Source organism: Motacilla alba, chromosome 4 (genome assembly GCF_015832195.1).
Source record: "Motacilla alba alba isolate MOTALB_02 chromosome 4, Motacilla_alba_V1.0_pri, whole genome shotgun sequence".
Taxonomy (NCBI): domain Eukaryota; kingdom Metazoa; phylum Chordata; class Aves; order Passeriformes; family Motacillidae; genus Motacilla; species Motacilla alba.
In genome coordinates, this window is record NC_052019.1 from 31,175,908 (window position 1) to 31,203,467 (window position 27,560).

At 37.0% G+C, this 27,560-nt stretch overlaps 2 protein-coding genes across 6 annotated transcripts in view; one reads left to right on the forward strand and one right to left on the reverse strand.

Annotated features, from left to right (window-relative positions):
* The window catches only part of TLR3 (toll like receptor 3), an 88,940-nt gene that overhangs the window by 54,855 nt on the left and 6,525 nt on the right, over positions 1–27,560 (reverse strand). For 2 of the 4 annotated variants that reach the window (XM_038134824.1, XM_038134826.1), the window contains exons 2-3: positions 22,665–22,771; positions 22,485–22,554 (exon numbers count right to left, since the gene is read on the reverse strand). The gene's annotated coding sequence lies outside the window, so the exon portion shown is untranslated. Of the gene's footprint in view, positions 1–22,484; positions 22,555–22,664; positions 25,835–27,560 lie in introns of those variants that run through there. The other 2 variants (XM_038134823.1, XM_038134825.1) reach the window with 2 other exon arrangements.
* The window catches only part of SORBS2 (sorbin and SH3 domain containing 2), a 194,812-nt gene that overhangs the window by 12,840 nt on the left and 154,412 nt on the right, over positions 1–27,560 (forward strand). The window lies entirely within an intron of this gene.

Here is a 27,560-nt window from a genome sequence, read left to right on the forward strand (position 1 = left end):
ATGGTAAGTGGTTTAATTTTCAGTATACTTGAGGATTTTTTTTTGCTTAATGAATGAACTAAAAACTTTGCTCACTTAGGAGTAGCGATTTAGTTCATGAAAGTAACTCCTAAATAAAAACATGTTGAGAAAGCACTTACACCAATCTAGGCCTGTTCACCAAGTGTTGCAGAGTGGATTTGGTAAAAAGAGCTTTTGGGAGTCTGGGAGCAAGAAAGGATCACTAAAGCTAGTAAGAAAAATGCCAGGTAGGCAAGAAGTTTCATGTAGGAATTGACCAGACTGGAAGTTTGATGCATTTGTCCTTCCTGTGTTTCAGCGCTACACCAAGTGAAGACAGATCCATAAAAATAGCTCTGTGACATGATAGTAGGGCTACTTCATATTCTAATGCAATAGTGAGGAATCCTTTCTGTAGTATCTCTAAACAACTTTACAGTGTTTTCTTGTCTTAGTTCTTATTCTCATGCAGTGAAGTCTGAAAGTTGTATCTGACATAAAAATCCAAGAAAGTGTGTCCTGAGAGGAATCATAATCATAGTCTTTGCTGTAAGATTGAAAGTAATCTATCAAGACTTCCATGCTTTGTATTTTATGCATCTTTAAGAAAAACAATGGATCACAGAGATATTTAACAGCAAAACAGAACTACAAAATATATATTGTCACTACGCAGCAGCACCATGAATACTGCCATCCTTCCTTTGCCTTTACCATTCCCATTTCTGGATGGGATAAAATAGATGATGTAGTAAATTTTGGATTAGACAGGCAGATAAGGACTGATGTCCAGTGTGCAAAATATTCAGGACTGTATCTTACAACATAGTTCAGTAGGGTTCTGCATTAGATTCTCCAAGAGCACTTGCCTTAAAAGTTGTTGCCCTTCAGGAAAAACATTGATGATGAGCTTGAACACTGATCCGGCAGACAAAAATACAGAATACTTCAGTCTTGGTTCTTCTGATACTGAAGACTTCTGCTGTACTTCAGTTAGTTGTTTGTCCTGAGTGGTTTATGTGTGACGTGGAAAACAGTGCACGATTTCAGGCTCACAAAATATCACCCTTTTGTAAAGACTTAAGGAGTTCTGCTCACTCTCCCTGTTGAGTTTTGTTTATTTGCATATATATTGAAAGCTGGAAAGCATATGACACTTAAACTGAAGATAAACCCTTTGCAGAATGGGAAATCTACCTATGTTTAATCGAGTTCAAAAACTAGGAAAATTCCCAGCAGTTATCTCATTTAAGTTTTTAATTTTAGTTCTTTCCATTTTTCCAGTTGCACATTGACTTTTTCAATGCAAAAAAAATGAACTTTTCAACTGCTACATGTAAGGAAAAATCTAATGCTGTATACCTAGGCACCACTGCTCATGTTACTGTTTGTCCATCAGTGTTTTTTTTAGCAACAAAAAAGAGCAGAGCGCTCAACATTCTACTTCAGATACAAGAAATTGTTAAAAGGAAGTGGCTATTATTGCAAATTAAATAATTGAGGAAATACATATTGTTCTTGTTGCAAAATAAGGTTTACACAGAGATTTTCTTCAAGCAGGTATTCAAAATTTTTATGTGCAAATTTTGCATCAAATCTGTCCCTATATAGATATGGCCTGAACATCATTACTACTGCATTGTATTCCTGCTGCATGGTTCTAGTTTTCCTAGGTTTTTTTTAAGGTTATTGTGGTGTTTTTAATTGGAAAAGACAGTTTTACTGAGCCCAAGTACTTCTGAGAAATATGGATGCACAAGATGCAAAGGGAGGGCTCTTGCCTCATCAAAACATCTAGGGGACAAAATGATTTCACCAAAAAATTGCCACCACTGTGCATGTAGCTCAGTGTTGTAGGTGTAAGCCACTCCATTCTACCACCTCAAAATGGGAATACACTTGTGTAATCTTTCTGAGAACACTGCCATAATAAATGATGTGTGTTTGGTGTGTACTCCAAAAGCCATTCTGTAAAAACGGTACTTGAATTTTAAAGTTCATGGGATGCAATGAGAAGGAAATTAAAATTACCCCTAAAAAAAACATATAGCACTTGAGTTTCCCTGAAATGTGTTCTCAAGGCTTATTTTTCAAAAGATTGGTGACCTAAGATAATTCACTTTTTTGCTTTATGCAAAGTACACTCATGTTTCTAAGCAGACTTTGTGTTGATGGTATATTAAAGAACTAGTAATACTAGAAAATCCTGACAATTGGTGCTTAACACTATAAATGTGTTTTCTTTAGCACCACAACACTATGAGCACTTAAACTGCAGTACAAAATTCTACAGTTCAGCACTCTGAACATGCAGTAAGTAACTTAAGTTCATTATGAGCAGCATTATAAAGAAATGGATCTTTCTTTCAACTAGAATTACTTCATAGAATCATCTGAAATTGCTATTCCACAGCTAAAAAATCTGCTATTTTTATAGTTTTCTGCAATATTACCTTCTGCAGGAAAATATTTCAGCTACTCTGGACTTTGAACCTTTCAGTTACCTCTGTGCTGTAATGTCATAACTATTCAGGTCAGACTAATGTGTTCTCTTTGCCCAGCAAGGAATTAGTACTGAAGATTTAGATAACCTTCTTTGGCTGAAGAAAAATAGAAATGTAGGAAATGTGAAGCTGTAGATCCTGGCCTGGAAGGGTAGGGCAGGAGGGTTTACTAGCTGAAGATTTACCTAAAAGTCAAGTGGATTGAAGAAATTGGCTGGAAGATTAAATAGTGAAATATTATTATATTTTACTGCATTCTTCAAGATGAGAATCTCTGGCTGATTAATAAACACTGAGCTCATTCTAGACTGGGAGAAAATCTTTTAAAAGGACTTAATTTTATGGACATAAATTTTGGATGTTGTTGCTGTCTTGATCCAAAATATCTCTCTTTTCACTGAGCTTTGTGAATAAAGCTTTGAGGGATGGGATGGTACTGGTTGGGCTAATATGTATGATGAATGTATAATTGGTTAATATAACAAAGAGAGAAGGAGGTTATATGCATCAACAACTGGAAAATGTACTGGAATATAGAATGTAGATTAAAAAATTCTTATATTAATTCCTCATAAATTGTTACATTAAGCATGACTCTTGTCCTTTTTATCATGCCACATGCTTGACTACCCTGAATTTCAATTAGCTAGTTGCATTAAAAGCTTTAATTTCATAGTTTGTCCCAATTTTCTTTCTAAAGAACTAATTCTGTGTGTTTACTAAACTTTGCAAAGTTACACTTTGTTCTTTATCGTAAGTCAAACATCTCTGCTTCTGGCACTGTGTAGCTCTTTTATTCCAGCCTGAATGGTCTATGTACTCTCTCCTCCCATTTATTTAAATAAATGGGAGAGCTTTCTTTTCATCTGTAGTTTCTACATTACTATAATATTCCCTTTGGCTTTTTTAATTAAATTCAGAAAGCTAAACGTTTATCTACCAGTTCTCTGGCTATCACTTATTTTTTTCTCTTATTTGTCCTAAAATCTCTGGGAAAGCAGTATGAAAGCTGCACTACTGGTATTTGAGTAAAATATTTGCTCACTGTCCTTTTTCCTAGCACTAATTTCATTTTAATAAATTTTACAGTTCATGTCAACAGTTTTTTAAGCTAGTATAGGTGGTCAGTATGGAAGCTTCAGTTGCTGATGACTTCTATAGCGGTGAAGGCTTTCGAAACTTCCTTTCATGTAAAATTTCATCTATAGCTTCTGAAAATCTGAGTTACTCTCCAAGAAAAGCCAGTAAGACTTACAGGGCATATACAGTTGTAATAGTCTCCAACTATGGCATGCCTATGCCTTGCATCATATGTATGCCTATAGTTGAACAAAATTATGAGTTCACATAGCAGAGTAGTGGAATAATTCATAATATCAAAATGCAGTCCAGTTTCTGAAAAACTAAGGAGGCGGACTTTGATCTGCAGCTATTTTAAGTGTGTGAACACATGGGCTGAGATATTCTTGTCTAATCATACTGGAGGTGATTTTCCAAGGGCGGTCACAAACTGTTTCAGAGTTCTTAGCTGGAATGGACAGATCCTAGATCCTAGAATGGACAGATCCTAGGAAAGATAGAGTAGCAGCAAAACTCCTTTGTCTCAGATATGGGGATGATAGTACCCAAGACCAGAGGTCACATTCTGCATGGAGAATTACTCTTTCTTGATAAGGCTGATTCTTGTTAGTGGCTCAGCTCTCAAAATAATCCTGGAGAACAATGGGAACCAGAGCAGTGTTGACAAAGTGATTTGGATGTACTCTGGCAAGTATAGCAAATATACTACAAAGATAACCTAAAATCACAGCATAAGGCTCACATTTATTAATCCAGTTCTTTTTATTAAAAATACCTCTAAAACAAAATAATCTAAACCCACAAAGATACAAATATGGAAAATACCAGTCTCTTTATCCCACTTACAATTAAAAAATACCAACTTTTGTAGCTTCTCTATAAGTATCAAGAAGGGGTAGTGTTTTCTGAACATAGCACTGAACTTTTTGACAGATTTAATTAAGCCAATAGGGTAGACTGATTCTCAATAGTCCACTTTCATGTAGACTGAAGTTTTGTGATGGAAAGACAAAAAAAAACCTTGGCCTTGATAGCAACCTACATACTTGCAGTATTTGACCAGCTCAGATCCCTGTACTTATGATACTGACAGGGAAATAGGAAATACTGACATCACTCTGTCCAGACAGTCCTTTCCATGGATTCAGCTGGACACTGGAGAGAGCCTGCTCTTATTTAGGGCAGTATGAATTTATAGTTTGTGAACTAGAGATTTTTGTGGTAGGAGAGTTTAGAAACTATCAAATGAGGCCAGCATCAAACTTCAGAAAAAAACTTTATTACGTTCAAGCATTAACAAAAGAGTAATTTTTTTGCCTGTAATGATAATTCAATTACTGTATGCATACTTTAAGCATGTCTTATGCTAGCTGCAAGTATACAATATCTGAGAATTGATGAGCTGTTTACTTAGAACTGGTGAAAGTTGTCCTTGATGCTCTTAATCAAGGTGGTCAAGCCAATCAGGCTTTAATTCTGAGAGAATTCAGAAATAGAGTGTATTTCTTTTTCTCTTCTTCATTCTTAGTTTTATACTTCTTGCAACCCTATCAAAAAGGAGGATCTTGCCTGCTCTTTGTCTTGTTTATAGGGGGTTTTCAGTCATTTTTCTTAGATATTTGGCAGGATATCCCACTTCTTTACAGTCCTGTGTACTTACATTGTTCTGTGTCTTGGAATTTTAACTCTAATGCCTCCAAAATGCAACTACATGGATGATCTGGACAAGGGGATCAAGTGCTCCTTCAGTCAGTTTGCAGACAGCATTAACTTGTGTGCAAATGTTGATCTGCTGGAAGGTGGGAAGGCTCTGCAGAGGGATCTGGGCAGCTTGGATCAATGGGCTGAGGCCAAAGGTATGAGGTTGAGTAAGGCCAAGTGCCAGGTCCTGCATCTGGATCACAACAATGCCCTGCAGCACTACAGGCTGAGGGCAGAGTGGATGGAAAGTGGCACATCAGAGCTGGGACCTGAAGGTGCTGGTTGACAGCAGCTGAACAGGAGCCAGCTGTGCCCAGGTAGCCAAGAGGGACAATGGCATCCTGGATTGTATCAAAAATAGTGTGGCCAGCAGGACCGGGGCAGGGATTGTCCCTCTGAACTCAGCACTGATGAGGTCACACCTCAAGTTCTGGGGCCTCTCACTACAAGAAAGACACTGAGGTGATGCAGCAAGTCGAGGCAAGGGGAACGAAGCTGGTGAAGAGTGTAGGGAGTGAGTCATATGAGAAGGGGCTGAGGGTGCTGGGGGTTTTTAGCCTGGAGAAAAGGAGACATTATTGCACACCACAAATACCTGAAAGGAGGTTGTAGCTACGTGGGAGTCAGCCTCTTCTCCCGGATAGCAAGGGACAAGAGGACACGGCCCCCAGCTGCACCTTGGGAGGTTCAGATTAGATATCAGGAAGAATTCCTTCACATAAATGGTTGTAAGGCATTGAAATGGACCACCCAGGAAGGTGCTGGAGTCACCTTCTCTGGAAGTGCTCAAGAAACTCCTGGGTGTGGCACTTAGTGCTATGGCCTAGTAGACAAGGTGGTGATTGTTCCAAGGTTGGACTCGATGATCTTGGATACCTATTCCAACCTAAGTGATTCTATGATTCTGTACATAATTTTATTTACACTTTTGTTGGTCATATTGTCTGTAATTACATAAAATTGTTTTGTTTGGCTGCATCGTAAGTTACAAGGTATTTGTGTGCTGTTTGCTGTGTTTTTTGTAAAATTAACAATTACTGAAACACAGATATTAAATATATCCAGATTACATGTATTAACAGATATCACAGCCCTGTGCTTTTAGTCATACAGGGAGAAACAGAAAACCTTCTGTATATTAAATGTAAGAATTCAATTAATTTGGATCTCATCCTGATAGTACTCAAGAGAGGAGTGCTTGTCTCATAAAATGAGGGTGAATTCAATAATGTTTTAATGCAGTCAAACCACAAACTCAGATAAAGAGAAAAAATTATAAAAAACATCAAGAAAAAATATTCACTTGACAGGTTAACTAGAAAGTGGATCAGGGCTTTTGATGAATAATTGATGAATAATGACCAGAACATGAACTCCCTGGATAATGTTGTGCTTAAAAGCTTCATCTCCTTTTAAATTCTGATAGTAGCAGATGGGTTTAGTTCTATGTGTTGCAAAGACTACATTTCCTTAAACAACTGAATGTGAAGAGGCAACTAACAGGCTTTACAAACCAAGATTTTCCTCCAAGAGGATTTTTAAGTCTACTGCTGAACTGGGAAATAAACTGGCTCTGTCTTACCCAGAGCCTGTATATAATATCTAGGCTCAGGGAATTTGTATACATATATAGGCTCTGAACCTATATACATACCAAAATAATACAAAAATACCTGATAGTGGCCTCATCCAAAATACAGATACCAAATTTTCTATCATGAAGAAAGTGTTAAGTCATGTTTAAATGTCTTTGTTAGTAGCTGTGGACCAGTTGCTTATGCTGCTGGCAAGAGGAAACTTAAGATTAAATTATGATTTATTTAAATACATACAAGCTTTTGTCATAGCAACAATTCCTGTTTTATATCACATGTATAATGAGATAATACAAAAATTCAATTAATTGAAGGGTAAATTCCCCTTTTAAAATATTTTGGCAGCAAGGACCTCTGCTTCTTTTCTTCTGACATAAAATTTTAAGTGAAATTGTCAGCAAAACTGTGGGATGTCTTAATCCTTCCTTTGCAGTTATTAGAATTGTAATCTTAGTGTCAAACATAATGAAACTTGAAGGTGGCTATAATTTGCAAAATTCTGCTTCCATTTACTTTTGTTTGCAATTGATAACTAAAAGAAAAAACTCATAGCTGCTTATACAAGTATTATCTAATGAATTTTATTAGATAAAAAAGGCAAAAACATGCATATATTTGACTGCTTTTCTATACTTTTCTACATGTACCACCTTGTGGATATAATGTACTACATAATTGAGAAAGTTTTCATCAAGATAGAACACTCCTTAAGATATCTTCCACATGGGCAGATCAGAAGAGAAAATTATTTGTTATTGTGCTTTAGATTTTAAATATTAAAATTTTAAAAATTACGTAGTCATAATTGTTTCATGAGACTTTTGTAAATACCTTGGCATCTCCATACTGTTTCTTCTAGCATGCAGCACTTTAGAATTTTGGTCCTGTGATACTAAACTACATGACCTTAGAACTTTTTAAACAGCTTGTAATTGACAAGGTCAGCTATATTTGCCTATTTGATCAGTCAATTAGACATACTTGATTTAATCAATCAAACTTGATCTTGAGGTGGTTATTTGTTCTTCATACTATTATGAAATAATATGGAGTCAATGACGTGCACAAAAGTTTTCTTTCTCTTATCAATACTGTAGTTTCAGAAATCCCAGCAATGTTACAACCATTTCTCAAATTTTATTACAACTTTGCTAGTTCAGTGCCTGTTCAAGAATACTGAATATGTAAGACTATATACTAAAGAAGGTTATAAATCAGGTCTTTTCTTGAAGCCATGATTTCTCTAATGAAGCACTGTTTTTTCTACACTGCTACAAAGAACCACTTGCTAAACCCCTTGGTCATAGACACAGCAATTCTTAATTTCTAGGATAAACTGGCTTTTATTAAGGCAAGTTCTGTCTTCTGTATACAGATCAATATGATTATCTGAGAAAGGAGAACAGCCTTTCTAGGTCACTTTTTTACTCAACAGAGCCAATAATAGAAGCATTTGCTGTGCCCTTGTTCTATCTAGGCCTGAGGAGCTTGTAACACAAATGAGGTGCATCAGGAGGGTCAGCAAAACAAGACAGACCTTGAAAGCCAAGCAGACAGAAAGACTTCATTCTTTCTAAGCGCATACTGAAGTCAATTCTTCAGCATGTGCTACAATAGATACTTATCAGCCAAAGAATCGTGTTGTTTTCTTCAATGAGGAAGAGCTACCCAAGGGACAGCACTGAGGGCAGGACCATACTTGATTCCCTGCAGTTCTGAGCAGGGAAATGTTCCATGTTTGTTACATGGGTTTTTCTGGTACTGATCATTTAACTATCATTTAAGTTGAGTAATAGAGCTTTTCTTTCTTGTATAGCAGCATGATAACATATCAGGAAATTAAAGAACTTGTCTCACTCTCCCCTTGCCTTCAGTTTTAGTTCCCTGGTTTGTCTTACAGAATACTCCAATTGTTGTGTTTTGATTTCTGCAAGACAAGTACTCCTTTCTGTGTTCAGGGAGATATTTTTTCATGTTTCCACAGGCCAGTGAAGGAACAAAAGCAAGGATACCTACCTGGAGGGGCCAGTCCCAGGTCTCAATCTGGTTGAAGGGCTGGCTATGTGTATATTGCAGCCTTGAATACCTGAGAGAATGGACATACTAAAGCAGGAGTGTCCCAGAGCCTGTGTCTGAGCTGTTATAAATGGGCTGGCACCTCAGGAGGCAGTGCTACAATGCTGCACGTTGGGACTTGGGTATCTGTGTGTATCAGAGTAAGCCAACTGCTCCCAGCCCCAAGCTGATATGCTGTAATTCTGTCTGAACACAAGGAAACGTATGTAATGAGAGTGATTAAACACTGGAAAAGACTGACTGTAGGGGCTGAAAATCTCTGTCCTTGTAACTGTTAGACCCAACTGGCACAGACATCTGCTCTAGCTGATCCCACTTGAGCAGGCTGGTGCTCTGAATGAGCTCCTGAAGTCCTTTCCAACCTCACTGCTGTTGTGATTATGTGAATATGTTACAGAGGTCTTTGGGGTTGAAGGAGTGTAAAACAACTACAAAATAATGTAATGCTTCAAAGAAGAGCAGTTCTTTCATCTTGTTGCTTCTGTAGTTGCTTTTGTTCAAAATCTTAGTAGTGGTAGAAAAAAAAAACTAGTACAGCTGATGTGAGAATAAATAAAATACTCCAGTATCTTCATCTGGGGATTTACTACCTGGTAATATTTGACACTTGTAACCACAAAATAGCACTGTATACTTCAAGGCATTGCAGGAAAATTTCTACACCGACTTTTCATATTATGTTGGAATTTTGCAACTTAAAGATATCAAAGTCAACCCTTAAAACATTAGGGAATGTAATGTACTTTTTGAGTTGGAAGAGGAGAGTATGCTCCTGGCTAAATTGTTTTTTCAGCTCGGACAAGTTGTGGACTTACTGAGGGAATATTCAATAGCAAAACTGTTGCTATTGAACAGAAAACTATATTAAACCACTCTTCAGCATTGTAGTCCTTCGAGCTCATGTTCTCAAATCATCTTGTTTAGCTTTTTCTAGATATCTCAGTGAATATAAGTGTCAAGCAAATGCTGTCTGGGTTGTCTCTTGTTTCCAAAGCCAATTATGGAATTTGTGCAACAAATTTTAAAATGTAATACCAATATGTATTGTTGACAACGTGTTTGATATATTATGTCAGTACTTCTAAGTAGCACTGCATGCCTCTTCGGGAAGGCACAAATAATTTCTTTTGTACAATAATAAGCATGTTCTCAGTACCTGGTAATCTGAATAAACCAAAAGTTAAATAATCTTTAAGAATTTGTGTATAGAACAGTTGGCAAGAGAATTCTGTTCAAGCTTGAATTATTTTAGAGCACTTGTGAGGATAGAAATAAATAATTTGAATTCACCTTCTGTACAGCAAACATGCTCAGCACAACTGCTCTCTTTAAGTAGCTCCTAATTTTACAAAGTACAATTTTAAAGGTATTTATATGTTAACAAACGCAGTTGGGTATAGAGTCTCTAAGGTGGCCCTGCTGCTATACTTAGGAAATGCTTTCTCCTGGAAATATAGTCTAGATTTCTCATTTCTGCCGCTGAGTAATTATGCATAATTACTTTAAGTCCCAACTGTTTTTCTTGCCTAGTCTATCCTAAAAAGAATAGCGTTTCTCAGTTCCCAGAAGATGAAGTGTAACAGCTTACATACAGGCAGTAATTCCTGTGGGGACACTTAGATTTCTGTAACAGCTAGGAAGGAAATACTGATGTGTGAAAAATGGAGGGACATAAGTACTCTCATGCCTTCCAGTTTTTTTCTGTCATCACTTTTTTCTCTTCAGTTGGTATCTCCTAATGTATGAGGCCTGATTATATTGCTTGGCTATGACAACTTTAAAAGTATAAAAACTAAATCTGGTTTAGCTGTGGTAATTTTCCAAAACTTTTAAATAAAATAGAAACATACCACATGCCATCTATATTCTTGCTTCTAATGAGATAAAAACAGTTCTTCAGGATTTACCAGAAGTGGGATTTTCTGTACTTGTCATCTGAACAAGTATAGTTACAGACTGAAAAATTCAGTAGTACTATGTGTGTTCCTTCCAGGAAAGCTCTGCTTCTAGTTCATGAATCCTAAATGCTTTAGCAAGGATGTGATAGGCTTTGAAAATGTAACTATCAAATGTTGTTTCTGTTTGAGAATGGCTGAAATGATTCCCCTTTGAGGCAGCTACTTCTATTGTGTTTGCTCATACTCCTGCACAGATTGCATACAGGCTCTTGCACACACTTGCACACTCAAGTGAGACTATTGACTGCACGTGCTCTACTCTCCATAGCCTGGGAGTAGGCAGGCGTTTGCTCAAACCCAGTACTTCCCCTGAGGTGCTTCTTTACAGTAATTTGTCTGAAGTAGCAGCTTTATTTCCACAGTTCAGAGAATTCAGAGAATCTTTCATTGCTACTGTTCATGATGATTAGTGCAGCTAATTAAAATTCGTGTTAGTGACTTGAGCTTATTTTTCACAAAAAAAGAAAAATCCTGTCCTCAGTTCATAAATCAGTTATGTCAATTTAATGTTTTCAGTTTTGAACTCAAAAGCCCCAAAACTTCTGTAGTGAATTGTAGTTTAATAGCACTTTCATAGAAAGAAGTTGTTTTTTTAATTTCTGTACTTTGTGGTGAATCTTAAAATGAGACCTAGAAAATCTAACAAAATCCTAAGAAACAAGCCACTTTAAAACTGAGTTTTGAGCCCCTCAGCTAGAGTTATTGGTAGTATAATTAATTACAAGGTTATATTTCCTTTTCGCTGTATTTTGTTTTAATTAAAAGGAACTGTATACTCAAAGATACCAGATATGTACTGAAGCCTTTCAAATGCTTTAAGGTTTGCCTATTCTCTGTGGAGAACTGACATTGCTTGGTCTTAAGTGAATCTGCTCATTCCTTCTGATACATAGATCACAGGCTGGAATGAACTTTGTGCTGCTTCTAGCAGGGATTCCTTAGAGAACTCCTAATTCCAGGCTGGCTGTCACTCTGCAGTGTACTTAGCACAGGAACTGAGTTTATGTGCAGTTTTATGTTATTAAGCTGTTGAGTGAAACCATCTAGTTATCCAAAGTCTTGTATTTCAGCTCAAGATAGCATTTTTCACAAACTTGTGATGAATCCCAAATTGTGCTCTTGAGGAATGATGGATATGTAGTACAAGCCAAAGGATCTCTTGTAGGATCAGTGAGATAAGCTGATTAATCTCTAGCCTGACCAAGTAAAACTTACTAAGACTGAACCTGGTGAACTTAGGTTCAGACCACGCTAGTACCAAAGCACTTTCTTCATAAGCTTGAACCGTGCTGATTTGCAGTATGCAATCTAAACATATTTTTTCTACTGACTGAGAACAGGGGCAACTGATAGCCACAAAGAATAACAGGATTTTTCTCAAGGGTATGGTTTTGATTGTATTGGTATGGGTTGACAATTCGACCAGATAATTTTAAAGGTTTCTTCCAAACTTGATTCAGTGATTCTGTGTGATATCTCTGGTGTCTGACTATCCTGTTTTAAGGTGCCTTATTTAGCCTTCATATTTTATACGATGGATGGACATCAAACTGATTGTAGACCATTAGGACCCTTCTGAAATTTCCTACTGTTTGCTTGAATCTAGGAGATCAGGAGGGAAAAAAAAAAAAGCAAGAAAAATAAATCTGAAGTTCAAAATCAAATTTTTTTTATATTTTAGTCATATTCTTAAGTTCTATGGAAACTAAACATAGTGGAAACAAACTATACAAGATCCCTTAGGAAAACAATAAAAACCTCCTATGTCTGGTTTCTAGAATCCAGACATCTTGTTTTACTCTCTGCTTTTTCTTCCTTAATTGGGTTAAGGTATCCATACCAAGTCTTCTGTTGAGATTATTTATATCATGACAGTACAGGAAGGGTGTAAATGATGAAGGTGCTCCAAGTGCCCTAATCCTGCACTCAGGAGTCACTTATCATGGGGACACTACTATTATGTGGATTCCTGATGAGTAGTGATGGACGTTTTATCAGTTTCCAGAATAATTTGAACATACCCTATGAGTATGAGAAAATAAATGTTTTCCCATTTTAAACACTTATTAAGGTTGTGCTCAGAAATTACAACACCTAATTAACTGTTTATCTCTGAATCTGAATATATTCCTATAATGAAGAATCCTCTACTGAGTAAATTCCTACGGTTTTTGTAATTATACTGGCCATCCATTAGCCTGAAAGGTCAAAACCATATAGACCTTCTGCTTTTTGTCAGGCCTTGTCTGACCTCTCACTGGCCCAGAAAATAAGGCAGTCCTCTGGGGCTGTTGCTGTTGGGGGAACACCAGTGATTCAGGACTTTCCAGGGGGGCAGGTATTCCATACAACTTTGGTGTGTTTTCTGTCTGTGCTCCAGTTGCCTAACCTGATGAATTACAGGATTGCAACACAACTGGTGCTTAAAAAGATTTAGGGAGACTGTCTAGTCCAATCCACACTGCTCATACCTGGATAAGCTGCAGCAAGTTGCTCAGAACCACGTCCAGACAGATTTTGAGCATCTCCAAGACTGGAGATTCCACAACCTCACTGGGCAACTTCCTCCAGTGCTCAATCACAGTAAAGTTTTAAAATTGAATTTCTTGTTTCAATTTGTTTTCTTTTTGCTTTATTGTTCTTTCACTGGATGACACTAAGACAAAGAAAAGGAGTGCTGCAACCATATACTTAGTAGGGTTAAACTTGTTATTTTTCAAAACCACTCATGTTGCATGTATGTGTTTTAATTGTCCCCTACAGAATAAATACTTCCAGTGCAGTGCTTTCTGTCTTGTAGGCTCAGCTGACCATTTCATATCAGGGACAGAATCTTCATCTTTATGATGCAATACCTCTAATCTGTTAATGATTTTGAGTTTTTGTGAGAGCAATGCCTGTGCTTAATTCAGACTAAGGTTTTCATCCGCTGTCATAATGAAGACCGTTAGTACCTTTTCTAATGCTGATTCCAGGAGGTAGGTACTTTTCCATATCATGAATTTCAGTTCTTATAGTATGGTCCTGAATTGTGAGTCCTTTATAGTTTGCAAGATTGCAATGCTCATGTCCAAAGTGCTATGGGTGCAATAGATGTGGAGATTACACACTGTATAAAAATGACAGCCAAATCCTAAAAGCAAACAGAAAACTTGTATCACTGCAGAAAACCTCAGAGATGGACCTAGCAGATCATAAAACGGTTGTGCTGGTATATTCATGTATTTTGTCCCTGCAATCTAACTTACTGTTTTGGTGCAAGTGAATGATGTCACATCCAATAACTATGTAAGAAGAATTAGGGTTTAGTTTGCCAAAACAACAAAGTATTCTCACTTTTTGAGAAATGAAGTCCACTGCATCTTCCGTTATTCAAACTGCCTTTGTTCAATCTCTCACATTATCACTGAGGCAATTGCACACAGGGGTATTTCACATATGGGTGGTGTTTTCAGGACTGGGAGTAGAGATGTGGAGCTGCTGCCATGCCACTGACTACCTGCTGTGAAATCTGGCATGGATTTGGCTTCATCCATAGAACTGCTTCTGTAAAAGCTGTACTTCTAAGAATGGTTAGAATGAGCTGCTCAGCCAGGAATGCTGATTTGCCCAGCATAGTGATATACTCCCAAGAAAAGCTTCTTTTGTGTTTAAGGGATGCAGATTAACACAGATAAGAATTTGTAGTAAGCCATCTAATACCAGTTGTCAGTTACTTAAATATTTATCACATGAAAATGCAACATGCTTAGAATAGTCAAAATGAAACAGTGCAAAGTAGATGCTCTGTCAAAAGGCTGGATATAATTGTGGACCTTAGGATTCTACACATTTAAATTTCGGTCCTACAAAGTTACTGTATCTTTCTCTGTATGTGCTCTCTTCCCTCCATTCATTGTAACTTCACTAGGTATAAAGTTCAAATAGCCTGGTTCTACTCAAGACTAAATAGGGACTCTCTGTGTTCATATATGTGATTGCTTGAGCATAAGCTAACAGATGTTAGCACACTTACTATTTGTATTTCAGTGTTCTGAAATGTCCATATTCTTTTAAAAGTATGTTTTAAATGGTATAATGTCACTGTGCAACAGTGATTACTGAAAGCCTTCAGGACTGTTTTATTTCCATGTGCATTGCTCACCACTGGAAGTTTGCTGAGGCTGAGACTTGTTAGTGAATGTAAATGTTTGTTAATGAGATTAGCTTGCAAATAGCAGCTATGGTTTACTAGAAAATGCTTCTTAAAACATTGCTTTTTAAATAAAGCTCTTAAAATATCAGCATGAGTGGTGGAGGACCACAAGGATCCATCTTGAATAAGGAAACTGCCAAACATCTGCCATGTCAGGATTCCGGTTTATGACGCTAAGCCATAAACAAAGGACTCTTGGCGACAATGTATGACAATCACTGGCTAGAGCTACCTGCCAGAAATTATGCCTTCAGTAATCCAATTACATGAGTGAAGATAAGAAAGAACCCATGGTCAGGGCAGTTTCCAGCATAGGAAAAGCTTTTTCAATTTTTATAGGGTTTTTTGGAGTTTTTTTAATATCAGTAAAATTTATTCATGAAAAATCCTAGGTAAACAGCTTTGTGATGGATTGTACCAGTGTGGCTGTATCTGTAACCATAATACTGGGAATCCTGTAGTAAGACCTCAAGTCAGTAGAAGATAGAGCTTTCTTCTCATGGGAGGAGACATGTTACATGTTGTTGCTTCATTACACTGGAAAGACAGAACTTGGGAGGAGAGTTCCTTTTTAGCAGGTCTACATGTAGTTGCACACTTGAGGGGTATTCTAGTGATGTTATACAAGTATTTTTTGAGCTTAGATTCAAGACTAACTATGTCAGAATAATCGGTGAAGGGGTGAATTGCCTTTATGCTTAAAGTTTTTGAAAGAGGAGAGGTTTTTTGCTGGTCTTTCCCAGACATATCCTGCTCCCTGACGTGTTTAATCTGTATAACAATTTATTTTTTTCAGATCTAATATATTCATACACTATTTTTGTACCATAAATACTTAGTATCCAATTGTTATTCAGATTAAGCACTCTCCCTATTTTACAATTGTTACTGAACTATGAGTGTTGTGAGTGAATTTTTTTTCTGCATCTTAGCTCAATTGATTCATTTGAATTCAGTAATACCTAGACCAACCTCACTACTTAAAATTGTACCTCTCATTACACACAATTGAAAAAAATAAAAGAGTAAATGCATTGGCTAAGGGCAGTGATTTTGCACAGATGGGACCTGGGATGGTATTGAGCCTCTGGGATGTTTTCTATGATCATGTGAATCTATGTGACCATAATTGTCCTTTCAAATCTCATTGTAAAATGTGAGCTAGCATTTTAGAAAAGAAATTTACTGGTAAAATGTGGTGGATTTCATCCAGAAAAAAAAAAAAAAAAAGAAAAAGAAACTTTACAATGTTACTTTTACAAGCACTTTAATAACTTGTACCCTTGCGAAGGCTGGATATCCAATGAATGTTTTTCATTGTATCAACAATCCAGATATTTTTAAATAAAACTATAACTGTTTTAAGAGTGCATGTAATGATATTTAAGAGAATTAAATTATCTATTTGGAAAAAGACAAACTTCTTTCTAAGTTTATTTTAGGATTGCATCAGCTTTCAGTTATGCCACAGCTTTTTATAGCTTGACTAGTGCTGATGATCTCATTCTCTTAACCTGATAATAAAAATAATGGAATACCTTGATTAACTTGAATGGCAGCTCATATTGATATGGTGGTTATAATTAACCACACTGCAACAAGTTGCCCCCCTGTGCTTTGTCTTACCTTATACAACTAAATAACTAATTAAGATGATGGACTGATTAAAAACAAACAAAAAATTAATCAGAGAGTGTCAAAATAGAGCTGTGTATAATTTCTTTAGAAAGAAATCAGCCTTCTTTGTTTTTCAGAACACTTAAAAATAAGTGAGACCAATCCAATACAGAGAGCATGTCCAAAAATACCATCAGTATTTTCACATCTCTCTACAGACCATATATAGTGCAGGCAGGAGAGGTGTTGCTGCTTTCAAGGATATCAGAACTCCCCTGAGAGGTAAAAGACTGGACAAATTTTTCTGTAATGGCAAATTTTAAAATGAGTAGACTGAGATGTGGATAATTCCTTTAAAATGGATAAATAGCTTTAGAGTTCTTAAAGGTCCTTTCTCTTTGGCTGCCTTTAGCTTAGTTTGGCATAGGTGGGGAAGTGTTAGTGTGATCTTACCAGTTCTTCAGGTTGACTGCTTGCTCTGACATCTGTTCCCTTCTGTTTCAAGCTCCAACCCAACCAAAACAAACAGGCAAAACTTGTCAGTTAGGTAAAATACCTGCTTTTGTTTCTGTATCTGCTGCAAGCTTTGAAATGCTGGAAATGTAAGTGTGTGAATGTAAATTTATAGAGTTTATTATGGTGGATCCAAATTATCATTAAAATGAACAAGACACTATGAGAAGGTATTATTATGGCTAAGCTTCTTTTTAAAATGCCTTTCTGCACCTAAGTTTCCTTTTTACCATCAGTTCACTGCAGGACAATGTCACTAAGAAGTGCAGACTCTTCAATAGCTTCTAGTAACTCACAGAATGAATCTTAACTGCATAATCAGCTGTTTAACTGCAGTAGAAGTATCCTTGTAGTGATATGTAAATCAGCACGACATTATGAATATGATGGTACCCTCAGAGTATCTGGAAAACTTGCTGGAAAGTGTAAAAGGAGACACTGACTACTCCTGATGAAAGAGGAAATTTGTGAGATCTTAATGATAAACATGAGTTAATACAATTCTAAAGTGCATGAAACTTGAGGCTACTAAAACTAGTGCAAGACTTGCAGAAATTCAGAATAGGTTCCTTTGAGTTCAGCATATCAAACACTGACTTCTTATCATAGAGTTTTCTATACACTGAGTTAGCTACTTACAGAGTTAGGGCTCCTACCTACCACTTAACCAAATGTTAGTGCTAATTCTGGCATCTCCTGTAGGTGGGAGCCCAGGCAGTAGAAGAGGCTGAGTTGTTTTTCTGTTCTCTTCTAAAGTATGCTCTTAGCAAGCCAGTCTTTCAACAGACTATATTTAAATAAGGCTGATGAGTCTCAGAAATGTATATATCACTCTGTTTATAGACCTTCAATGGATGCTAATTCATTGACGAAGTGTGAAAGTGTAACTTTTCAGCTAAAAAGACTAGGTGTCAGCTCATTCGTTCGGAATGTACAGTATGTGATTATATAACTTCCTGAACTGGTGACATCACTGATGACCAATCAAAAAAACCATACTTCTGACTAGGATTTCTATCTGTAATATTCTAAATATCAAAGATGAGATTAACTATTTGGCTTAGCATTTTTTGGGCTAGAATTATAAACAAAAACTGCTTTAATGTTTTTGAATATGTCTGATTCTGGCAAGCAAAAATGTTATCAAGTTTTGAAACTAAGTTCTGACTGCCCTGGACTTTCAGGAGGGAAATGCAGGAAACTGTTTAAAGAAGTAGCTATTCCCTAGAGTCTGAGTGCTTGAAAGCAGGACATGTTTTAGCTTAGCTGATGTAATGGACACATATTCCTCAGGATGTGGCCGGTAATGAATGGATGTTTTTCATAAGTAGCTAGTGTTCTAAAATAACATCAAACTACAGCAAGTGATAAGAAAATAAATTATTCCGTTAAGTTAGCCCTTCAGAAGATTGGAATTTTACTTTAGACTTCCTTTGGCTTCCCTGGAAATTCCTTATGTTTATCACTAGATTTAATGCTACTGAAATTAAAACACTAGAGCTTTGCATTTGATCAGACCACGGTAATAGATTTGGAGTTCCATACAAAGAAGGCATACAGTATCACTCTGATTTTATTTCCTCATTGTAGAATGCCTGTTGTAGTCCTAAGGACAAGAAACTAGCTCTGAATATTTTCCAGCTTTCAGTGGAAATGTTGTAAGGGCAGCTAGGTGCTGTGCTCCCACAGGTTTTTAGCTCTTAGCAGTGCTATCAAAGTGTACACATTACTGCAGTGGAAATCTTCAATTTCACAAAGCAGATGCTTTGTGAAAGGCTTGGTCACTGGGCCCCTGCTGGTGGTACCAAGGGCACAATTGTGTTGTTGGTAGAATAGGAAAGAGAGAGATGGGATGGCTGTAGCCACACTATATACATTTTGAGCAGGGTGTGATGTTAGCTGTTCCTCTTCAGGAAATAAGGAGCAAAGAGCTCATGTTAGGAAATAAAGCGACTTCCCTGGCCTTCCTATGAGTGCATCCGAGTGAAAAGATTTATCTCTTTCCAGCATGATTTATCTTATTGTTTGGTGTGAGGTCTTTCTCCTGTCATTTATCTGTCCTAAGGGATAGGATATGGCTAATCCATAGACACCAAACCATTTTGATGTGGCTTTATCCAAAACAATTTACATGCTTCAGGGTAGTCATGAAAGCTCCCTGATAATTCACTGTGGTGCAATTGTGTAGAGCATTCCCTGGCAAAGGCAGTTAATTATCTCGTAAACTTGTTTTCAAATGCTGCACAGGAGAGAAGTGCAAGTTCCCTGTTTTTTGAAAATTGTCTTGCATCAGTATGGAACAGTAGGCTGAGTTTTATTTGGAGCCTGGGAATAAACATACACCCACTCAGTACTCCCTTGAAAGGTGTTAACTGTGCAGAATTAGAATAACTGCTCAGTTCAGAGTTGTTATCAGTAATTCCATTGTAGCTCCTAATTACGACTAACAGTTTTTATCAGGAGCTATGAAAGTTCACACAGCTACTCTTGTTGAACAGAGTTCACACTTATATTACTCAAGGAACACAAAACTGATACCTTATGAAAATATCTCAATCTTAATATTTATTTTTTATACTTTCATCAGATATGACAATCATTGTAAATCAGTGTAAATTCTGTCTATCCCTTCACTTATTTCTGCTGCTGTCTCTGATTTAAAAAGGTATATAAAACTAAAGGAATTTTTTTTAAAAAATGAGAGAAGAATACTGAAAATCATTACTTGTTCCACATAATTTTGTTTTCACATGCTACCTTATAGTGACACATGTAGGTTCACCTGTTCATTTACCAACAGTAGGTACACTGGAAAATAAATGTCTGTGAAGCAGTAAAAGAGTTTACTGCTTAAAATTTTCCAATGTGATTTCTGAATGCTCTACTGGATATTCTTGGAACTTTTTAAAAATAATTTTATTACTGTTCAGGAAATCAAATAACTAGAGCTTAAGAAATGTAGTGAAAAATTTAGGAAAGGAAAAAGAAACCAAAACAAGAAGAGTCCAAGCCAAGCCTGTCTGATTATTTACCAAGGTGTACCCTTGAAAGATTTTGGAGTTTGAAATTTTTATTTTAGTAGGAAAACCTAGTTAAATTAAGGACATGATAATAATGCACAGCTTTGGAAGCTTTTTTTAATTATTATTTTGCCCTCAAATCTCTGCCTAAAATCTAAATCTGAAAGAAGGAAGTCTTCAGCTTTATACAGTGAACCTCTACCTCCCTCAGGCTCTTGGAAATTGCTTTTCTCATTGTGAAATAAGTCACCATACTATCACTTTGAATATTCTTTCTGCTGTGAATCATGCTTTTCAGATCCTTTTAGTAACAAAGAATTCTTTTTCTTTCAATAAAAATAATTGATTCCACCTACATTTTCTTTGGGGACTCCGTGATTACTGTCAGAACAGAAACCTCAAGTGTACCTCAAGATATACCTCAAATACTTGTTAAAAAAAAAAAAAAAAAGCCTCTGTTAGTAATTAGCTGTAAGTAAAGTTCCAGAGCAGAACCACTGAAAACAACTGGCTGTGAAAGATGTTTTTCATTGCAATCTACAAAACTGTACTGAATGGATGAAACTGAATTTTGTTGTGGTTTTTTTTTTGTGTGTTGTAAGACTGACTCACCACCACTTCTTTTCTTGATACTGCAGGTCTTAAAAGAAATTGTCTGACCAAAAACTGTGTAAACTGAAAACTGAGATTTGTCCTTTGTCCTATTCAAATCCCAGGACTCATTCCATAGGGAATAAAATTTTCTAATATATTTGCATCCTTCATCATTCATAGTGTTAATAATTAAGTCTTTTTTTCCAGTTTTGTATTAAGTTATTCTTAGCAGGTATACTAGGTGTTGAAGAACAGTTCAGCTTTCACGCCTGTCTCTTTTTTCTGACAGAGCCATGGCCACTCTGCACCAAAAAGATTACATGATGTTTTTTAAAAGCAGGGGAGTTTTTTTTTACTTTTTCTCAATTCTTGTAGCTTGTTTTCCATGGTTGTAGCTAGATCTTTAAATTTGTAAATAATTCTGGATGAACTCAGACAAATAACATAAGCTTACATGTTGGCATAGCTGTTCTGTAAAAGCACATTAACCTGATGATCTAGTCTGGCCGGGAGCAATTTAGTAGATTAGGGAAGAGAATAATAAGTGAGAAGAGAATAATGAATTTGTGTAGGAAATGTGCATCCTGAGTTCTAGACTGCTTTCTTCAAGAGTGGCTCTGGTCCTCACCCTTTGGGGCTTTCCTCCCTAACAGTAAATGGCCTGGAACTGTAAAACTGTGGTTCAGGTCCTAAAGTTGTGATGTAGCAAAGGTACTGCTAACTTGGTAATTACTGTGCCTTTGCAGGGGAAAAGGGGCAGTGTGACAGAGTACTGTCATGTAATTTGTTGCTGCCATTGACATAAGACTCAGTATTTGGGATTGGACCTTGGTGCCAAATTTGGGATGAGCAGTTACTATATGATGCCTCTCTCCTTCCCCCTTCTGGAATGCTGACAAAAGGTGGACAAAATAAATGTTTTGCGTTTTCTGTGTATGGATAAAGGACTTGCAGAGGTTAGATGTGGACAGAGAGCATGCCCTGTCTTTTTCTTCTGTATCCTTGAATTTAGAGCCAGAACCTAGTAGTGTGAGGATTTGCACAGTGGGATTGGAGCTAGGATTGCACCTTACAGTCACCTGAGCAAATGCAGGTTGGTTATGTGCTCCTAACTGGGAAATGGAATTCTGTTTCATTTTGGACAGGTACACTAGAAATACCAGTTCTGCCTCCTCATATATTTTCAAAACTCTGGGCTCTTGTTTCACTTAGAAGCTTGAACATTTCCTCAGTTTTGACCTTGGCCAATGAAAAAAAACCCCAGCTTTGCACTTGTAAATGAAATAGTGTATTCAGAGTTTCTCTATTTAAAATAAATGCCACTGGGGAAGGAGAAAGTGATAAGTCATTAAGTTTTCTGATAACTCATTAAAAAGGAGGAATGTATTTGGAATTCTTCTTCACACCAAAATGCAGTAAGATTTTTCCTGTCTGTTGCTGACTATTTGCTTTAGTCATGTTGAATATAAAGTCAAGTTTATTGACTGTATATCAAAGTTTCCAAGCAGAAAGTTAAAATTCAAAAAACTGCCACTGGAAGCAATGATGGGTTTAAAGGAAAGCAACTGGGCCAATTGATTAAGGCCTTGACCAGGACTAAAGGCAGTGACAGTGAAAATCATGTATCTCACCATGTGGAGGGATGGAGGAACCAGAGGTTGGCAGTGGTGTGATGTCAGATCACAGGCTATGTCTGGGAAGCTGGAGAGAAAAATGGTGAAAAAAGCAGGAAGGTAAAATTTCTTTATGTTGTAGCCATTGGCCCATTAAATGATTTGGGGCAAATTGCTTGTCTATGCTTGCTTACCTACCTCAAAAGTGGCAGTATTTTTATCTTTGAAGAGCTTCTTCATTGCTCTAACATTGTTCAGGTTTTCTTCAGCTTCAGGCATTTTGAAGTCATTGAAAATCTTTAGCTCTGGAAAAGTTGAGATGCTTTGAGATGATTAGCTAGGTAAACACAAAAAAGGTTGAATGAATGTTAAAATTGAGTTCCAGACACTGACAGCTATAAGTATGTTGTAGATACAAACATATGCACATCTAGTGAAACCCTTACATAGGACTGGTAAATTGAGTATTACTTAGATCAGCCTGGCTGCCTTCTCTGAATTTAAGTCAGGTTTTTCTATTAATTTTTTGCACTAAGACATCTTTCTATTCCTAAATAAAAGATCAGCTATTCAGAAAGGATATCTTGTCCTGCTTTTTCACTCCTTGAGGAGAGAAGATGTAATAGCATGCTTCTTGTTCAGATACAATCAGCAAAAACCAGATGAAAACATGACATTTACAGTGAGTTATGGGTAAAGGTATAGGCCTGTCAGAAAACAGTAGTGTCATGCAGGGCCACTGCCCTGTGGTCAGTCAGAAAGATTTGTCAACCCTTCTGCTTTTAAGCTTTAGTGTTGTTGCACTGGAATTAAAAGTAGTAACTCTACCTGATAAGCATGAGAGACCTGTGGCTTACACTAAGCAAAGTGCTGTCAGCTAAAGGTGGTCAGTTATAAATTAAAAGCAGAATCGGTTTTTTTCAGTTTGCTCGTTGCAGTTATTGACACTTGTGCTTCAAAATGCTTTTGGATTGATTCACAAACATCCTTCTATCTCTGCTGAGGAGAACTCAGAAAAGTTTTGGTGTTTCCCTTGGGAAGTATCATGTTGCAAACTACTGCTAACTAACTACTGCAAAACCAGGAGCCAGGGTTCGATCTGCTTTGTGAAGCTTGAACAGCACAATTCTGTAGTGTTCTTGGGCAAGAAAGGAAGGAAAGCTGGCAACTGCTATGCACCAGGACAACCAGTCTGTATAACTATCTTTCTCTCTGTTTTGCTAGTCTAAATTCTTACTAATCAAAACTACCATTATCTGGAGAGCCCAAGTGATTGATTTCTTTCCCGATCAAAATTCCTTTTTAGAAACATGACCCTGAAACATCTGAGGAAATCAGAAATTTTCCCCAGAACTGCTGCTTTGGCATGAAATTTTGTGGAGTTACTTAAAGAATTTCAGAGAATGGAAATGCCCAGATGGGTGTTATGATCCCCGGTACGTAGCATCCCTCAGCATCAAGAAGAGTTGTGGTGTCAGGATTTTCCACTGCAGTCTCTCAGCATTTTTTGACTGCTGAATGTATGTACCTGTAGGCAAAAGCTGGAGGTGATGGCATTTAAACTGGCTGCTGCAGAACTGCATAGCATAACTGTAAATGAACTCTTTCTACTCCAAAAAAATTAAGTTTATACATTAAGTTTATCCACTTAATTATGGACTGGTAATCACTAAAAGCAAGGGCTTTTTGCTATTACAACATATACAGCCAAAATTACATACAGTGATGTCTCACTGAATTTGTTACTCTTTCATTTATGGATTTTGTTTGGAAAAGCTAACTTGTTAAGTAGGAGTGCATGGGCATATGGATTTGTTCCATTCTCGTGGTTCTGAGATTAAAATTTGAGGCAATGCTTCTTGGAAATGAGCTGCATCATCACTGTAAACTCCACTCTCTGAAAAGCCAGTAAGAGGATCTCAGTGGTGGAGCTTTCATTTCACTTAATGCACAATAAACTTCTCCAGGGACATACTAAATAACAAACAACATTTTTCTTGAGCACTGAGTATCCCATTAACAAATCAGTTATCAAACAATATGTCTGATCTCTGGTTGGATTTTTCAGCAGCAATAATAATTGTAATTGTAATATGGTATGATAATTTTCAACTTTTAGAAGGGTATTTCCTGAGACTCTGAGACAAAATTCCCCTCAATTTTTTGAGGTATTATATATTTTTAAACTACCCAATCTTGTCTTTATTTTTCAGATATCTTGACATAGCTGTCTGTCTTACACCTTTTATGTGCAGTTTTTGTTCAAAATGGTGTCAATGTATCAAATAAATTAAATAACATGTCCTGTAGAAACTGAACACTTTCTGAGGGAGTTCAAAACTGAGTTGGAATTTTGTGATATAGTTGTTCTTTTTAGCTCTTCAAATGTTGAGAAGCTCATACTGCCAAGTCACCTATTAAGTGCTTCAACAGTAGCTTTTATCAACGTTTTTCCAGCATTACAGCTATCTAGCGTTACACTATCTAGTGCCTTACCATTTACCTATTTTAAAAAGACATCTGCTGTGCTGTGTTGTTGAACGTTGCCAGGTTTGATTGCTAGCCAGAGCCTGTTTGTCCTTTAGTCACTGACAAATTCGTGACTGTGTTCCAGAGATGTGACAGATAATCTGCTGCCTTACAGTGTTGGTAAAAGGTAACCCTGACCTTTCCTACAAATAATTAGTGTCAATTATAGTCCCCACCTACATCCTTTTCACCACTGTGGTAGAAAAAAAAAATCAGGCTTTTTCCTTTTTTTGTTCTAATAACAAAAGTAAATTTTAGCAGTCCAGTGCCAGAATTTTCTGCATAATTTTAATATCGAAATATATCAATCTAGGAAATTACTGTAGATTTTGTTTGGTTATGTATTCTACCTCTTGTATGGATGTTGGGATACTGATTTCTAAAAAGATAAGGCACTTGAAAGAAATTCCAAATGAGGAACAAATCACCTGAAGTGGTCTTAGGTAGATGTTGACTTTATCTGTTGATTATTGGCAGAACACTTGAAAATTATTATTACACCAAACCAATATTTGAAAACAGTACACTGAACTAATTTCATTTCATAGACATGAACTGCGGAGCTCTGAAGATCCCAAGAGTGCTGTTACCACCCTTCTGGAGCTTTGCTTCAGACTGATGTTTCCATGACGTTCCCTTTTTCTGATAAGCAAGAATGTCTTTGTGATCCTGCTCCCGAAAAGTCAGTTACAAAGGGTAGGAGTCTGGCACTTAGCATTCGGAATTCCTTTGGTGCGTGTCCCTGGACATGTGTGATGATGAAACTGCATACAGCTATGCTGTGTGGCTAATTAGCTTGAAATTGGATTTTGCCTCCCAAGTAACTTTTATGTGGCTGAAAGTTCTGAAGTAGAAATATACAGTTCATAAGGCTTTTCTGCCACTGATGCAAAAGTGTGGCTGAAAGTTCTGAAGTAGAAATATACAGTTCATAAGGCTTTTCTGCCACTGATGCAAAAGCCATTTATTGAGCATAGACAGCACTTAAATTACAAGTTTATGCTATTGCATTTCTCAGAAATGGTGATAAATGGAAGAATTGTATACAGGGGTTTATACTTTCAGGGATTTTATGCTTTTTGTTAGTATTTGCTGCAAAAGAGACCAGTTAAGGCCTTGATCCAGCAGAATTATAGCTCCATCTTTATTACCTAGCATTTTTCCACTACTACATATTATTTCTAGAACTGACATTGTCTTCCTTTGTCTTGCCTAACCTCAAAAAGTATAAATTCTCTTCTTTGCTTGTGGTTTTTTTTTTGTTTGTTTGTTTTTGGTTTTGTTTTTGTTTTTTAATGAAAAGGGTAATTATATCAATGCCATCAACTGCATGGGTAAGAAGCTATAAAAACATAAGCACTGCAAACCAATTGAGCCATCTGATTCAGCTCAGTGCAATGTATGCTTCTCCTTATCTACTTTATCCTGTCTTTCCTTTAAGAGAAAGGAAGAGAAAGGAGTCACATGGGTCATTTATTCTGACTAATGAGGGAAATAACATTGGACACCACCTTTGACAGTGAGTGGTGAGTGCCCAAGGCACAACTGCATTAACTGGGAGTATATTGTTCATCTTGGTTTTAGCCTGCTAAAGAGTTGGAAGATAGGCTGTCAAGTACCAGGAGTGTTTCACTGTTCTGTTTTTATTCTTTCACTCTTATTTTGTCAGTAGAGTAGTTTCATTGGATCTTGACTCCCTTAACAAGTGATACTTCTTGCTATAAACTGCATAATTTCATCCGTCCAAACCTCACATTATCAGTGGGTGGGCAGTATCTCCTTTTAATCTGTATGTGGTGCTGTCCTTTAAAATCCTCACCCTGTTTTTCTCTGCTTTCAAGTATATTAGTTGCTATGGAAACAACATGAGTGTTGTGAGCTTCTAAATCTTGAATACATTTGAGTCTCTTGTTTTCTTTCCTCTTGTTTATATACAGTGGTTCTTCCCCTCCCACACTAAATCTGCAGCTTATTTCAGAGAGTGATGCTGAGCAAACTCTCCACTGCTGCTTCCTTGAAGTTAAATGCTAGGAGTCTGTAGAATCCAACCATTCTTATATCAGAGATTCTGATACTACCTTTTGTGTTTCACTGATCTGAGTCTGATTCTATTTGGAGAAATCAAAGATCTAAATTTTTGTGCCAGAGAGTAATAAATATCTATGGTAATTGAAAAACAAAAACTTAGACAATTGGTTTTTCTTGTATCACAGAATGGTTGAGGTTGGAAGGGACCTCTGGAGATTGTCTGACCCAACCCCCCTGCTTTAGCAAGACCATCTGGAGTCAATTGTCCAGGATGTAATCCAGAAGGCTTTTGAGTATCTTCTATAACAGAAATGCAACACCCACTGGCCAACCTGTGGCAGTTCTCAGTCACCCTCACGTTAAAAAAGTGTTCTCTAATGTTCAGACAGACTTTTCTGTGTTTCACTTTGCGCCAGTTGCCTCTGATGCTGGATACTACTGCATGCAGTAGTCTCTAAGTCTGGAGTTAAAGGCTTCTTGCACAGGGAAGCCCAGAACCAGACCCAGTTCTGCAGGGCTGGCCTCACCAGCACTGTG